Source organism: Camarhynchus parvulus, chromosome 5 (assembly GCF_901933205.1).
Source record: "Camarhynchus parvulus chromosome 5, STF_HiC, whole genome shotgun sequence".
Lineage (NCBI taxonomy): Eukaryota > Metazoa > Chordata > Aves > Passeriformes > Thraupidae > Camarhynchus > Camarhynchus parvulus.
This window is the reverse complement of record NC_044575.1, coordinates 23503371-23517156: the sequence shown is the minus strand read 5'-3', so window position 1 is coordinate 23517156 and position 13786 is coordinate 23503371. Positions and strand designations below refer to the sequence as shown.

The 13786-nt window shown below is 47.4% G+C and overlaps 1 protein-coding gene across 7 annotated transcripts in view; it reads right to left on the bottom strand.

Annotated features, from left to right (window-relative positions):
- PHF21A (PHD finger protein 21A) overlaps nucleotides 1-2181 on the bottom strand; it is a 133582-nt gene extending 131401 nt beyond the window's left edge. For 2 of the 7 annotated variants that reach the window (XM_030949291.1, XM_030949292.1), the window contains exon 1: nucleotides 1732-2181. The gene's annotated coding sequence lies outside the window, so the exon portion shown is untranslated. Of the gene's footprint in view, nucleotides 1-1052; nucleotides 1183-1448; nucleotides 1471-1731 lie in introns of those variants that run through there. The other 5 variants (XM_030949288.1, XM_030949284.1, XM_030949286.1 and 2 more) reach the window with 4 other exon arrangements.
- Nucleotides 2182-13786: the final 11605 nt, after the last annotated feature.

Here is a 13786-nt window from a genome sequence, read left to right as displayed (position 1 = left end):
TAAACAGACAGCCAAAATCCATTTTATTTCTGATATCTGAAAACCTACAGCTAATCAAAAAAAGATGCCTCTGTCTACACATATGGGTGCATAAGAGTATCTATCCTTTAGCCTGATAACAAGCAACAGCACAAGAAAATTTGCCTGGCCCAAAGAAGCCTGCCTCCTCCTCAAGCCCTGCCATTACAGAGCGCACATCCCCACCTGATTTTTCCATGCTCAGACCCACCGTACATCACAGGACACAACTTTCTCGTGACACGCAGTTATTACCCCCAGTGGGACATTTTTACACGCAGGCTCCACAGTGAACAAAAGTTCATTGTCAAGCTCAGTGCTTGGGCCCAAACAAATATCCAAGAGGATAGAAGAGGGAGAGGAAGGGAGAAAGTGCTCCTATCTGCAATCATAAGATTTGCAGGCAATCACCTTTACTTACAATTAAAAAGTGGGAACAGGTGTAGCAGATATCATAGTTTGATAGCTGAACAAAGAATATTACAGCACGTGACTGAAATGTGATGACATTTGTTCACCAATCGAAAACAAAAGCCACTCTCCAATGGCACTCTTTCCTCCACCCCCAAGAATTAGGAACTTAGAAATTTCTCCATATTGAAACACATCTGTTCATAGCCTTATTTTTTGACACTTGAGAAGAAGTTGAATGAAGAGCTCCATGCATTAATAAAATACGAATTTACCCAAAAAACCTCAGCATACTAAACCACCAGCATCCACCAAACTGCAGAGGTGGTTGAGAAGAAAGCTCTACCGACAGTGAAGCACGGAATAATAAAGAACAGGAAAAAACAAAACACACATCACCACAAAAAGAAAAAAAAAAAGAAAAAAAAAAAAAAAAAAAAAATCCTGCAGGAAGGCAAGTGAAGAAAGGAAAGGAACATGCATAAGAGGACTACACCAAATGGCAGAGTCCCACATAGAGCCCCACTCCACCTACACGGGCGCAGGAGGGAGGGAAACAAACCAAAATAAAGAAGTGTCCGTGCCCAGGGCTGGGGCAGGCGTGGGCACCCCCGGCCCCGTACCTGTGCGGGAAGGGCAGCCCCAGGGCGGGGGGAGCAGGCCCGGCTCCGGAATAACAAGTTGCTGAAGAAACGGAATTTTCCCGGCGCTGCTCGGGCCACAAAGACGAATGAAAGGAAGGAGGGAAGCGGAAAAAAAAAAAAAAAAACCGCAGCAGCGGATTTACTACGAATTATCCATCACCGAGAGCGGCATCATTTCCCAGATAATAATAAAACTTCCCCGACAGCATCGCGGCGAAGGACCCGACCGAGAGAAAAGGGCCTGGAAATAATCATCCTGAAGGAAACCGGAGGGGAGGGGATAAGCCTCCCTCCCCCACCCCATCCCCAGTGCAATGTGTCATCTCCTTCCCCTGCTCCTCCCCCCAACCCCAATGTGTCACCTCCTCCTTTTACCCCAAGTGTCACCCTCCTCCACCTCTCCCGCTCCCGCTCGCAAACTTCTGCCGGGGAGGCCGGGGGGCCGCCCCGGGACGCTCCGCTATTCCCCGCCACCCCCCCGAGGGAGGGGCCGGGGGCCGCGGCGAAGTTGCTGCTCCTCATCGCCAAGTTGGCCGGAGAGTGCGGGGCGCGCCGGCGCCATCCCGGGGGGCGCGGGGGGGAGAGGGGGGGACGGCGCCCGGGGGGCGGGGGGGGCAGGGAGGAAGAGGAGGCGAATCCGAAAGGTGGGATACTACACCCTGCTGGCGGCGGCGGTGCTGCTGCGGGCCGGCCGGGGTCCCCCTGGCAGGACCTCTCTGTGAGGGGGAGGACTCTTCTTCATAGGGGGAGGGTGCCGGCGCCGCCGCTCCTCTGGGCCTCCCTGTCCCCCTCTTCTGGGCGCCTCTCTCTCTCTCCTCTCACTTTCTTTAAGCTAAGCGGGGAGTGGAAGATGGTAGGTTGCTCCCTTCTCCTCCTCCTCTTCGCTCGCTCTCGCCTCTGTGGGGTCCTTTTCCTTCCCCCTCTCCGCGGGGGGCTCCTCCTGCGGCGGGGAGGAGGGAGCGGGCGGGGAGGGCGGCACGAAGCCGAAGAGGCGCAGGAGGAGAGAAACTGTAACACAAAAACAAGCCGAGAAGCTGAACTCTTCTTCAATCCCATTCACCCGGCCCGGCCGCAGCACACCGCTCGCCGGGATCCCTCCGCCGCCGGCCTCCCTGCCTGCCTGCCTGCGGCGCGCTCCCGACACGCCGCCGCGCGCGCCGCCGTCCGCCCCGGCCCGGCCCGGCCCGCCGCTGGAGACCCGCCGGGGAAGCGGGGACCGGCGGGCCCACGCCCACGCTCCCCCCTCCCCGTTGCAACGGCGGGACGCCGCCGGCCGGGCCCGGGCCAGGGCAAGGGGGGCAGCCAGAAGGGCGGCCTCGGCGGCTTCTCCTGAGGGGGGACTACTTGACGTGTCGGTGCGGCGAATTTATTTCCCTTTGCCTAAGGAACGGGCTGTGCTGCGGCCCCCATTGCCTAGGGAAAAAGCCCGGATGTAAAGTGAGTGAAACTAAAGTAGAGTGAAGTAGGGCACCAAACTCTGCCGGAGCAGTGGCGCCGCCGGCCGCGGCCGCGGGGTGCACTGGGCGGCCGCACCACCCCGCACCGCCGGTACCGGGCGGCCGTGAGGGCGCGGGGGGCCGGGGAGAGCAGTGCGGGGGGTGGCCGCGCGCCAGCCGAGACCCCCCCCCCCCCACATACACACACACACACACACACACACACACACACACACACACAACCCTCCCTCCTCGCGCCTGCCCGGCCGGCTCGGCTGCGCGGGGCTCGGCGGGGGCGGCGCACGGGGGGCGCGCGCGGGGCCGCGCGCAGGAAGCGGAGAGCGGAGGGGGGGCGCGCGCGGGCGGGAGGAGCCGGCGCGCGGGGCCCTGCCGCGAGGGGCTCCGCACAGGAAGTTGATGCAACAGGGCCGCGGGAGGGGGGCGGGGGGCGCGTGCAGGAAGCGGCGGCGGCGGGAGGGAGCGCGGGAGCGCGGCGGTCTCAGCCCCGTGGATGAGGCGCGGATGCGCCACGGCCCGTTCGCCCGGGCCAAGGGCCGCCCTCTCTCGCTCCCTCCGTCCCCGCATCGCCGGCCCTGCCATGTTATTCGAAGGAATAGCGCACACGCTTTCCGCGCGGCCGAGTAGGAAGGGAGGGTGTTCCCTCCTCCACCTCGCCGTTCACGCAGCGGGCTTGGCTTATTTATTTATTAACTTACTCCAGTGCCGGGCGATGCTGCCATTTGCTTTCGTGCGAGCGGCGGCGCATCAGCCTTCTCTGCTTTTTTTTTTTCCCTCCCCATTCCTCTTCTAATTCCCTTCCAGAAAGGGGGAAAGAAAATAAAAATACAAACATTTTTTTAAAAAGGAAGAAGAAACCAACAAAAACCAACCGTGGCGAATGAGAAACTTTCATGGGCAGGTTCAAAGCAGCGAAGTTAACACGCCATGGATTAGAACGTTTCTGCGGCACTCGCTGGCGTGGAAATCAAATATACGTGACTTGAGCTTCGGGGGCTCCTCGGTCCCTCCCTCGTGCCTTCAGCCGTTCTGGGCCTGCCTGTGCTGGCGGCTCGGGGACACCGGTCCCCCCGGTCCCCTGCCACCGCACGATGAGCTGCTGGGGGCTGCCGAACGCCAGCAGCCCCTCCAGGCAGGGTCAGTCCTTATCTGCAGTACACTAGCTTAAGTTACAGGCATGCCCCTGTGCGTCTCCGGCTTCCCAAAGTCTCCAGAGTCTCAGAAATACTTAAGCCTCGCATTCCTGTCGGAGCTACCATTGCTAAAAAGCAGTGGGACGTGTTCTGGACGCCGCGGGATTTGCATGAGCTCTCACGAAAAGCCGGGATTTGATGCAATGCAAAACTGATTTTTTTTTTTTTAGTAGCCTCTTATATCGCTCTTTTCCTTTGAAATGCTCACAAGTTGTGAGGAAAAGTGTTTGCATTATCTCTGCAACTGCTTCAGGAAGCCACGATGAACTCTTTATTATATTGTGAAACTAAATCCAGAAAGCAGTCATGATGAGTAACTCAGGGACGAGTCGTAATTGGGCAGAAACGCACAGTTTTATCATCTGGAGGATTCTAGAGGGCTCCGCGTGAGTGAGAACTTACAGCGAGGTTTCCTCTCAACTGTAAAAAAGAGATCTATAAGCCATTGTTTATTTAATTACTGTTAATTTTCCACTTCTTTTCCATCAATTGGTTGCCAAGTTCTGTGTGATTTAATTGTGACCTTTACAACATTTAGTGCCCTTCTTAAAGCTGTAGCTCCTGGACTCGTACAATTATGCAAGAAATTCAGGCTTATTTTTTTTTAATGAATTTTCTAGCCTGTGGGTTTGTGGATGTGACCTTAAAGACGCAAACGTTAAATGCACACAAAGGAAAAGGTATGAAGCAAATAGAGTAATCTAAAAATGCCTTTATTTTTTTAATGTCATATTGTTTGGGTTTTTCTTTTTGAGGCAATCTTTCCTACCCTGTCGGGTTTTTTTCCTTTTCTTTTTTTTCTTTTTTTTTTCTTTTTTGCAAGCCGGGTATGATACTAAACAGTAGGATCGACAAAATACTAAGAAAAGGAAAACACAAAAATTATATCTGGGTGCTCATCAAATAGTTACTAATAGGTGCACAGTTCATGGGATATCAGGTAAGGTCACATGCACAAGACTGCCAAAAGTCTAGCAGCCTTCACAGTAGAACTTTCAACATGTCAAACTGTAGCAAGAAGTGTTATGGTTAGTATAACTGAGATATTAGGTATTACACTATTTCTAATAAGTATATATTTGCTTTTTATACTTCTTTCTACTTTATTTCTACAGCCTTTGAATAGATCTAGTGAGCTTGGGCTAAGCTCTATTACTGTCAGATTAGCTTGCAGTTTGCTGTGATTTCTCCTGTGGCTAGGGCACCGCTCAGCCCTCTCCCTCCTTAGCCCTCCAATCTCAAATCCATAACCAATTTTTAAACCCCACTGAAAATCTCAGCTCCAATATTCAGATTTTCCCTCCTCCATGTAAACTTTTACTACCGGCACTTTAAGCTGTAGGGTCCAAGTGTTACAGCCAAGACAGCCTGGATTTTGAGTTTACCATCAGTTAGTTTGAAGCAAGGAGTCAGCTTACTCTGAAAACAATCAGACCAGAGCTGCTTTTGTCCTTCAGATTTTTTTGATAAAGAAATCAGAAAAATAAATAACTAAGTAAAGCCTGTTTGTTTTAGTGTTTTTTATCTTTCTGGTTAACAAGCAAGTTGAAAGAATCTAGAATGAGTGATTTAAGTGTTATTAGAGATTCGGCATGTTTATTTTGCTGAGGAGTCAATACACACAGCCCAAAGTTTGTTTTTTAAAGACGAACTTTGGACAGAGTTCAAAGGAAAAATAATCATCAGCTGTTACTGTAGATGCACGCAGAATTTTTTTGTGGTTTGTCTTAGAGCTCAGACCATGATGAGTATCTCACACACTGCCCACAGTGATCTCTGGGTCATGGCAAGGTGGCTCAGACCATTTTCATAGAATCATAGTATCATTCAGGTTGAAAGGGATCTTAAAGCTTGTCTAGTTCCACCCTGCCTGCCATGGGCAGGGACACCTTCCACTAGAGCAGATTGCTCAGGGCCCCTTCTAGCCTGGCCTTGAACACTTCCAGGGATGGGACATCCACAGCCTCTCTGAGCAACCTGTTTCAGTGCCTCACCATCCTCACAGTGAAGAATCTCTTTCTAACACTTAATCAAAATCTACCCTCTTTCAGAATAAATCCATTAGCCCTTGTTCTATCACTACATGCCCTCATCAAAAGTGCTTCTCCATCTTTCTTATACACTTCCTTTAGGTATTGGAAGGCTGTTATAAGGTGTCCTTCAGGCTGAACAGCCCCAACCCTTTCAGCCTGTCTTCATGTGAGATATGCTCCAGCCTTCTGATCATCTTCATTGCACTCCTCCAGCCTCTCTCCAGCAGATCCACATCACTCTTATGTTGGAGACCTCAGAGCTGGACAAATCACTTCAGTCTCTGCCATGAGAGCAGAGGGGCTGAATCCCCTCCCTCACCTTGTTGCCACACTGCTTTCGATGCAGCCCAGGATGCGGTTGGCTTTCTGGGCTGCGAGCACACGTTGCTGGGTCGTGTTGGACTTCACATCAACCAGTCTGAACTCAGCAGTTTAAGCCACAGACCTTGATTATCACAGACATGCCAAAAGTCTTTTCTTTAAAAACTGTGCATGTGCGCTTTGTTCAGACTTGTAATGCTGAAGAGAAGAGGTTCCTGCCTCTGTGCTACTTAGCTTCACTTCCACATCAGCAAAAAGGGCCCCCATTTGTGTATATGAAGAATTCACCTTCTAGTAGCATGAGAAGTGGTTTCATGTACGAAATGGAAAGCAATGGTATCATCAGATGCACAGCTAACTGTTTGAATAAACTGGCTGGCTTTGTACATTGGGTCTATACAGAGATATCTACCATGATTTCCTTTCAGTGAAAGGAAATCTTGCTAGAAGCTTAGGGCAAAAAATTCTCCTTTGCTTGTTGAGTCTTTGTGCACAAAGTTGACCCACACACCTCGGCCTCTGAATGTGATGTTTGTGCTGCTTATCAAAAGTCATAGTTCAGTTTGTTTGGGTTTTCCACTTTCTGCTTGATCACATCACTCTGGATACTCATCCAGTCCCCTTTGCCATGTTTTTATCCTAAGAGCACTTAGAATTACAAGCCAAATACAGAGCCTTATCAAAGTTAGTGGGAAAGTCACAAAACTCAACAGGATTTGATGAGACCTTGTAAGCAGCTGCTAGATTTTACTCCTCATTGAATATTATTTCACCAGTTTGGGACAATTTCAGAGAAAGAAGCACAGTCCATGTAAAGTATTAATGCAGGGACATTGCAAGAATAATAGTCATTGCTAACAGTTATTGTACCAAGTGTTCAAAATAAAAAGTTGCATCATAATATGCTAGCTTTGCTATTGCCAGCCCATCTTGCAGCGCTGTTTGTTGAGAATACTTAGAACAGAATCTGAGAAGATATTAGTTAACATGCATAAACAGTCTTCTAGCAACTTGTGCTGAAAAGAATTAGCAGCAAGTGCTCTGACAGGTCAGAGATTAGATTGACGGTGGAGCAGTCACATAGCACTTTATGTTCCCCTGATTTTCAGCAACAAGACTACCTTAAAAATTAAACCAAGAGTTAGTTACTTGTCTATTGCTGTTTTTCACTGTGCTTTTGGCAGGAATGCTAGATGGCTGCAACTAAGAGGGAAAATAGCCTGTGCAGCTTCAAAATGAAAGCTATAAGACCATTTCAGGCAAGACAAAGCCCAGCCTAAGAAGACAGTTGGGAATCCGTCTTTCTCATCAGGGTTTGAGCATAGGGTTATTTCAACAGCAGGATCCAGGCAAAGAGTACCTTCTACAAGCAAATATCTCCCCCTTCCCAGGTCAGGGAAGGATAGGGCATCGCTCACTTCCAGACGATCAGGAAAATTAACCAGACTGTTTAGACCACCAGCTGGGACCAGAGCCTGAAAACATGATGAGCATGAGGCACTCACCATTAAGGACATCAGCCTAGGTGGAGACTGCATTGCTTAACACAACAACCTCTGACTTTGACTGTGAATTATTGCCTTACACAGGAGTTATTGCTTACAGCAGGCAATGAAGCAGACACCTGCTTACCCCGTCTCATCCCAAAGTGACTTGTCAGCTGTCAGTTGGTCCAGCCAGGAGTGGTGCAGCTGCAAATCTCACTCTCCTGAATGCTCTGCCTGGGAGGCAGCTAGGGTGAGCTAAAAACAGTCATAGGAGTGCATTGTCCAGGATCTATATTCAGGTAAAAGTAATTCAACATTCAGGCTGCCCTGTTGCTTTTGTAAAATTCATGTTCTCCGAGCTGCCCTCAGCAGCTGAGCCAAGGAAGGCCTGTCAGCACAGCACAGCATTGTGTCTGCAGTGGGATTTCACTGGAGATGCAAGCTCTTTAGAGAGTAGCCTTGAAAGGAGACTGTGTCCTGCTGTCTCTTCCCCTGATCACTTACTGCTTTGCTTATAGAGGCATCAGTTATTTCATACAGAAGGTAGAGGACCAAAGCTCAGAGGGGGTAGCCTGGCCTGTTGCACCAGAGAGCATGGGGGACTTGTGAGGACTCACCACTGTCTCTTACCTGCCTACAGCTCCCAGAGCTCTTCTTCCTTGGCTTCCCTCTAGGCTTTCAGTCTTGTTAAGGTTTCAATATGTAAAGTCAGGAAGGTTGTCAGCTCCTTACGTAATCTGACCTCCAGCGAAACACTATTTCAAACAGTACTTCTGTATCAGATCTGCAATTAGGGGAGACCAGAGAGCATTTTACCTTTCACAAGCCATGCTTCCTTTCTTCTTCTGCATGTGCATTTGCTTTCAGAGAGGCTGGTGATGTTGCTGCTTCCATACTGAATGAAGATCTGAGGAGTGATACTTTCTCTGGGAGTCAAAAGGAATGGGTTTCCTTGCCTTTTTTTTTCTCCTTTCTCCTTAAGTAGAAGTGAGCAGTCATAAAGGGGACATTGCTCATGGCTCTCAGGTGGCTGGCCAGGCTGACTAAGCATGGTTTTGGATCCTGTACATTGTTTAGAATCACAATGAGCTAGAGATTTTGTGCCAAGATGCAAATGGTCCAGGGAAAGGATCCTCATTTTTAAGCCAGCAGTATGAAGTATCCTAGGAGCAATTGCAGTTCCATTATCAGATACAAGAAACTGGTTTTGACTCATTGTCCTTTTTGTTAAACAATATAATGCCCCCTAATTCAAGCTGATTTGTTGTAATGTTGGTCACCCTACTAAATTTTTCAGGTGGCGATTGTTGGACCATTAGTAATTAGAGATATCTAGTCTCCATCAAAATGCCCTTTTCCAGATGCTTTCACAAGAATTCTTCCACTTCTAATTATGAGGAACTTGGGAAAAAATGTAGAATTAGAAAACTGTGGATGGAAATGAAACCACTGAGTATGTTTTCAAGGACTGCTGAAAGGAAATGACAACTTTTGTAATTAAGCGTTTCAGTGTGTCACTAACCTGATAAGCAAATAGAAATGCAGAGTGGTAAACCAAGGGCATGAGCCACAGACCAAGACAGCAGCTACCAGGATGTATTGCAGGCATATAGACATCTCAACAGCCTCCCACATGCACAGAAATCAGATATTGTTACAAACAGCAACAAAAAAAATTTTAAAGTCAATTTCTGTGAACAATAAAATACCAGCAGATGGGTCATAATGTCTTTTTAGTCCTTTTAGGTGTCAATTGTCATTTTGGCACCTTGAAGAGAGACATAAAGCAAAATCTGCTCCGAAGTCCAAGGAACATATAATGTAAAGGGTCACTAAGAGGAAAGGCAGGGAATCAGAGGACCTAAGGAAAACTACAGGATGATGATAATTCCAGGATGTTAAGTACTTAAAATATAAATACTGATTGTAGTTTTCAAAAATACTTCTGTAAATTTGTCCCCTAAACCTTTCAATATCACTAGATACATAAACAGCCTGGAGTTTGAGTGGATGGAACATCTGAAAAGCAATTCAGTTATCTTAAGTATTTAATTAAACATATATTTGGGCCACCAGGTTGGGACTACCAGTTGAGCAGCATCTTGTCCTATAGAGTAGTGTAGGCAAGAGCATAGTGTTTGAAAGCAATAAAAAAGTAGTAAACTTTGAGAAATATTAAACTACTGGAATCTTGTGTATTTATTACAAGGTTGCCTTGACTTTACCCTGCTGGAAATAGCCCAGCATAGGCACAGGAACAAGGGAGGGAAGATGAGTTGTGAAACGAGCGTTATGAAGGGATGGGGAAGGGGGGTCTAGGAGCAGAGCTGTGCCTGGCTTTGCATGCAAGAATAAGAGTTAACAGTGACTCAGTGGACAGAAAGGTCAGTGCTAGTACAGGTATTGAGAATGAGTTTTCATGGCCTAACAATAAATAGTGTTAGTCACATCTAGATTATCTGGGATTAAGTGTATCATGGATAAAGATACCCCTGAGATGACTGATGCTGAATTAGCATGGTCTTGCTCACACAGCACCGTGCCACACAGTATTGCATCTTCTGAGGAGCTGTGGTGCCCCTGTCACCACAGACTCTGGAGTCACCAGTCCTTCCTGATGGCATGACACCTCCTTCTCCAAGCTTCCTTGGCTATTTCTGGGATTCTGCTTTGACTGTGCGATCTTGTCTTGCTGCTTTCTGGGATAATTCAGAGTTTAATGCGGCTGGGTTCTGAACACAGTGAGAAGGGGCAAAGTCAAGATCAAAAAAAAGTCAATAAAACTGATGGACAAGGGAGGCATCTGCACAGTGAGACAATGCCCTTTTTATTTAGTCACGTCTTACAATACAGCTACCACATCAAAAATTCAGAGACACATGTTTGTAGAGAGAGGTCCTCACAGATATTTTATTTATAATTGATTTTAATATCTTCCACTCATGTCTTCTGTTGTTTGAGTGATAGGCAAGTTGCAAAATATATCACTCAAGACTTAGGGAATTGGACAATTAAACACATTTGTGTGTTCTTTGTGTTCAAAATTGATTAATAACGGTAAGGTACACCAACATTGTGCTTTTCAGCTAAAAAACAGATAGTGTCAATAAATTCACAAATCTCATTGGCATTGGTTCTGTATTTGAAGAGCACACATAAGCATAAATGTATTTTTTTCTCACTAGGAGGAACAGAATGAAAAGTCTGTTTATTTCAAAACTCTTATTAGGCTATCAAGTAGAAATCATAGAATCACAGAATATCCTGGGTTAGAAGGGGCCCACAAGGATCAATGAGTCCAATTCCTGCCCTACACAGAAGAGCCCCTGTAATCACACCATGTGCCTGAAGACATTGTCCAAACACTTCTTGAGCTCTGTCAGGCTTGGTGCTGGGACCTTCTCCCTGGGGAGCCTGTTCCAGTGCCCAGCCACCCTCAGGATGAAGAACCTTTTCCCAATATCCAATCTAAACCTCCCCTGACACAACTTCAGGCCATTCCCTTGGGTCTTGTCAATGGTCACCAGAGTGAAGGGATCAACATCTGCCCCGCCTCTTCCTCTCATGAGGAATTTGTAGACTGCAACAAGGTCTCCCCTCAGTCTTCTCTTCTCCAGGCTGAACACACCAATTGACCTAAGCTGCTCCTCATGCATCTTCCCCTCCAGGCCCATCACCATATTCATTGGCCTCCTTTGGACACTTTCTAATAGTTTCATGCCTTTCCTATATTGTGGCACCCAAAACTGCCCCCAGCACTCGAGCCGAGGCTGCTCCAGTGCAGAGCAAAGTGGGACAAACCCTTCCTTTCCCGGCTGGTGCTGCTGGGCCTGATGCTCCCCTGGACAGGGTTGGCCTTCCTGGCTGCCAGGGCACTGCTGACTCATAATCCACTTTCTGTCGACCAGGACCCCTATGTCCCTTTCCTGTGGCACTGCCCTCCAGCCTCTTGTTTCCCAGTCTATCCACACATCCAGGGTTGCCCCATCCCAGGTGCAGAATAAGGCACCTGCCCTTGTTAAACTTCATATGGTTGGTGAATGCCCAGCCCTCTGATTTGTCAAGGTCTCTCTGCAGGGCCTCCCTGCCTTTCAGGGAGTCAGCAGCTCCTCCCAATTTTAAGTATCACTGATAAATTTACTTAGTATTCCTTTGAGTCCTGCATCCAGTTCTTTAATGAAGATGTTGATGAGCAGTGGCCCCAAGATGGAGCCCTGCAGAACCCCACTAGTGACCAGCTGCCCGTCTGATGTCAGCCCTTTCACTATAACCCTTCATGCCCGACCTGCAAGCCAGTTGCTTACCCATCACATTATGTGTTTATCCAGCTGTGGGCTGGACATTTGAAGGATGCTGTGAAATACAGTATCAAAAACTTTACTGAAATCCAAAAAATTACTTCAACTGGCTTCCCTTGATCAACCAGGTGGGTTTACTTGTTATAAAAGGAAGATAAGTTTGGCAAGCAGAACTTTCACCCTACGAACCTATGCTGGCTGTGGCTGTAATCATGTTGTCCTTCAGATGTTTTTCAGTAAGTCTCAGAATAATCTTGTTCATATGATTATGCCACTTTCAGGTCATTACAATCATGACAGGACATAGTTTAATTAGTTTGTCTTGCAATGGTCTTGGAAACACCATATAGAATTTGAATAAAAGCCTATGATAGTTTGAAAATATTGCAAAGTTCCAGGTCACCTTAGTGTCAGAGGTAATATCAGTGGGGCTCCTGAAAACATTCACTCAGTGCTTGCCATCAGTTAGGCAGTTAAACAAGAAGTTGAAAGTTATCTGAAGTGTATGAATTTCAATAGGAGTTTGTATTTTGTCTGTTTATGAAGCCATTATGCACCACGCCCTCAGAGCAAGATGAAGGATATTTTTTCAAAACAGGTACACTAGAATTAGAAAGGCAACAGAAGGGATAGGGAATAACTTTCACCTTGAGGAAAAAGCCAGCCTGGGGTCTAGGGCATTCCAGATGAAATAACAGAAACTGAAGAGGGAACATAAGAGGCCTGCTAAACGGAGAACAGCATGGAGAAGGAAAATCAGGATTGTTCACCATCAAGTTGCAAGAGTAAGTGCTACTGAGTGAAATGATTAGACAATGTTTGAAACAAACAAAAAGGAATACTTTTGTGCTCAATGCATAATCACATTTGGAACTCATTGGTGCAAGATTTCATGGAGCCTGATAGAATAAATGTGTTCAGAAAGGCATGAAACAAATCTACTGAAGGATACAATATCTGACTCAGCAAGCAGTTTTACCAATGATTGCCAGAGACTCATGGGGGAAGATCCTTCTAGATACATCCCATTTCTTACAACCCCCCTTAAACATCTTAGTTGGGACATTTTCAGAGAAAGCCTGCTCTAGATGACCCACATTTGGTCTCCTTTAGTAGCACCACTTTTATGAGTTCAGGAATAAAGGGAGCAGTAATACTTCAGTAAAGGAGAAAAAAATCTGTGCAAGAGGCTTCTGTATTCATGAGTGCCAATGGTATACAGGCTTTGCTCTTGAATAAAGTGAAACTACTTGTACTGTGGGTCGGGTTATCTTCTTCTGAGAATGAAAACAGGCCTTACATTGTCATTCATATCACATTTTTTGAATGACACGCAGTTTATCTTTCAATAAAAACACTGTTCTGAGAGGAATCACATAAGGGGGCTGTTTGAAAGCTGTGGAGGAAATGGACTGCATGCCCCTACTAAACCAAAACAGTCTGATCCTTCATCTCCACCACTGTTCCCAGGCAGCCAGCTCTAGGCAGGAGCCAGCTCAGGGACTGTCCAGTGGTGCTGGTGCCTGGTGTGGCTCTGCTGGGCCTCTGTGGTGGGTCTGTAGCCATCCACCAGCACACTTCCATCCCAGATAGCCTCTTCCCTGGAGAGGTGGAGATCAGGGCCAGCCCACATAGCAGCTTCTGCTTAGCGGCCACTGCTACACAGAGGAGGAAGAGGAGAAGGAGGAAGATAAAGAAGAGGGAAGAATTCAGAAAGCATCAGAGTCTTGAGGGTTTATTTCCAGGCATGAGTACATCTGTCTGTAAACAGCTTGGTGAATGTGTATGAAGTACCACTGGTTCTGCTGAGGTGCACAGGAGAAAAAGGATGGCCACGGGGAGCTGCAGGGGCTGGTTTGCTGGTTTGCACCACTCTTTCCAAACCCTTCTCCCTGAACCACATGAACTTAGAAGAGCAGCAGATTCC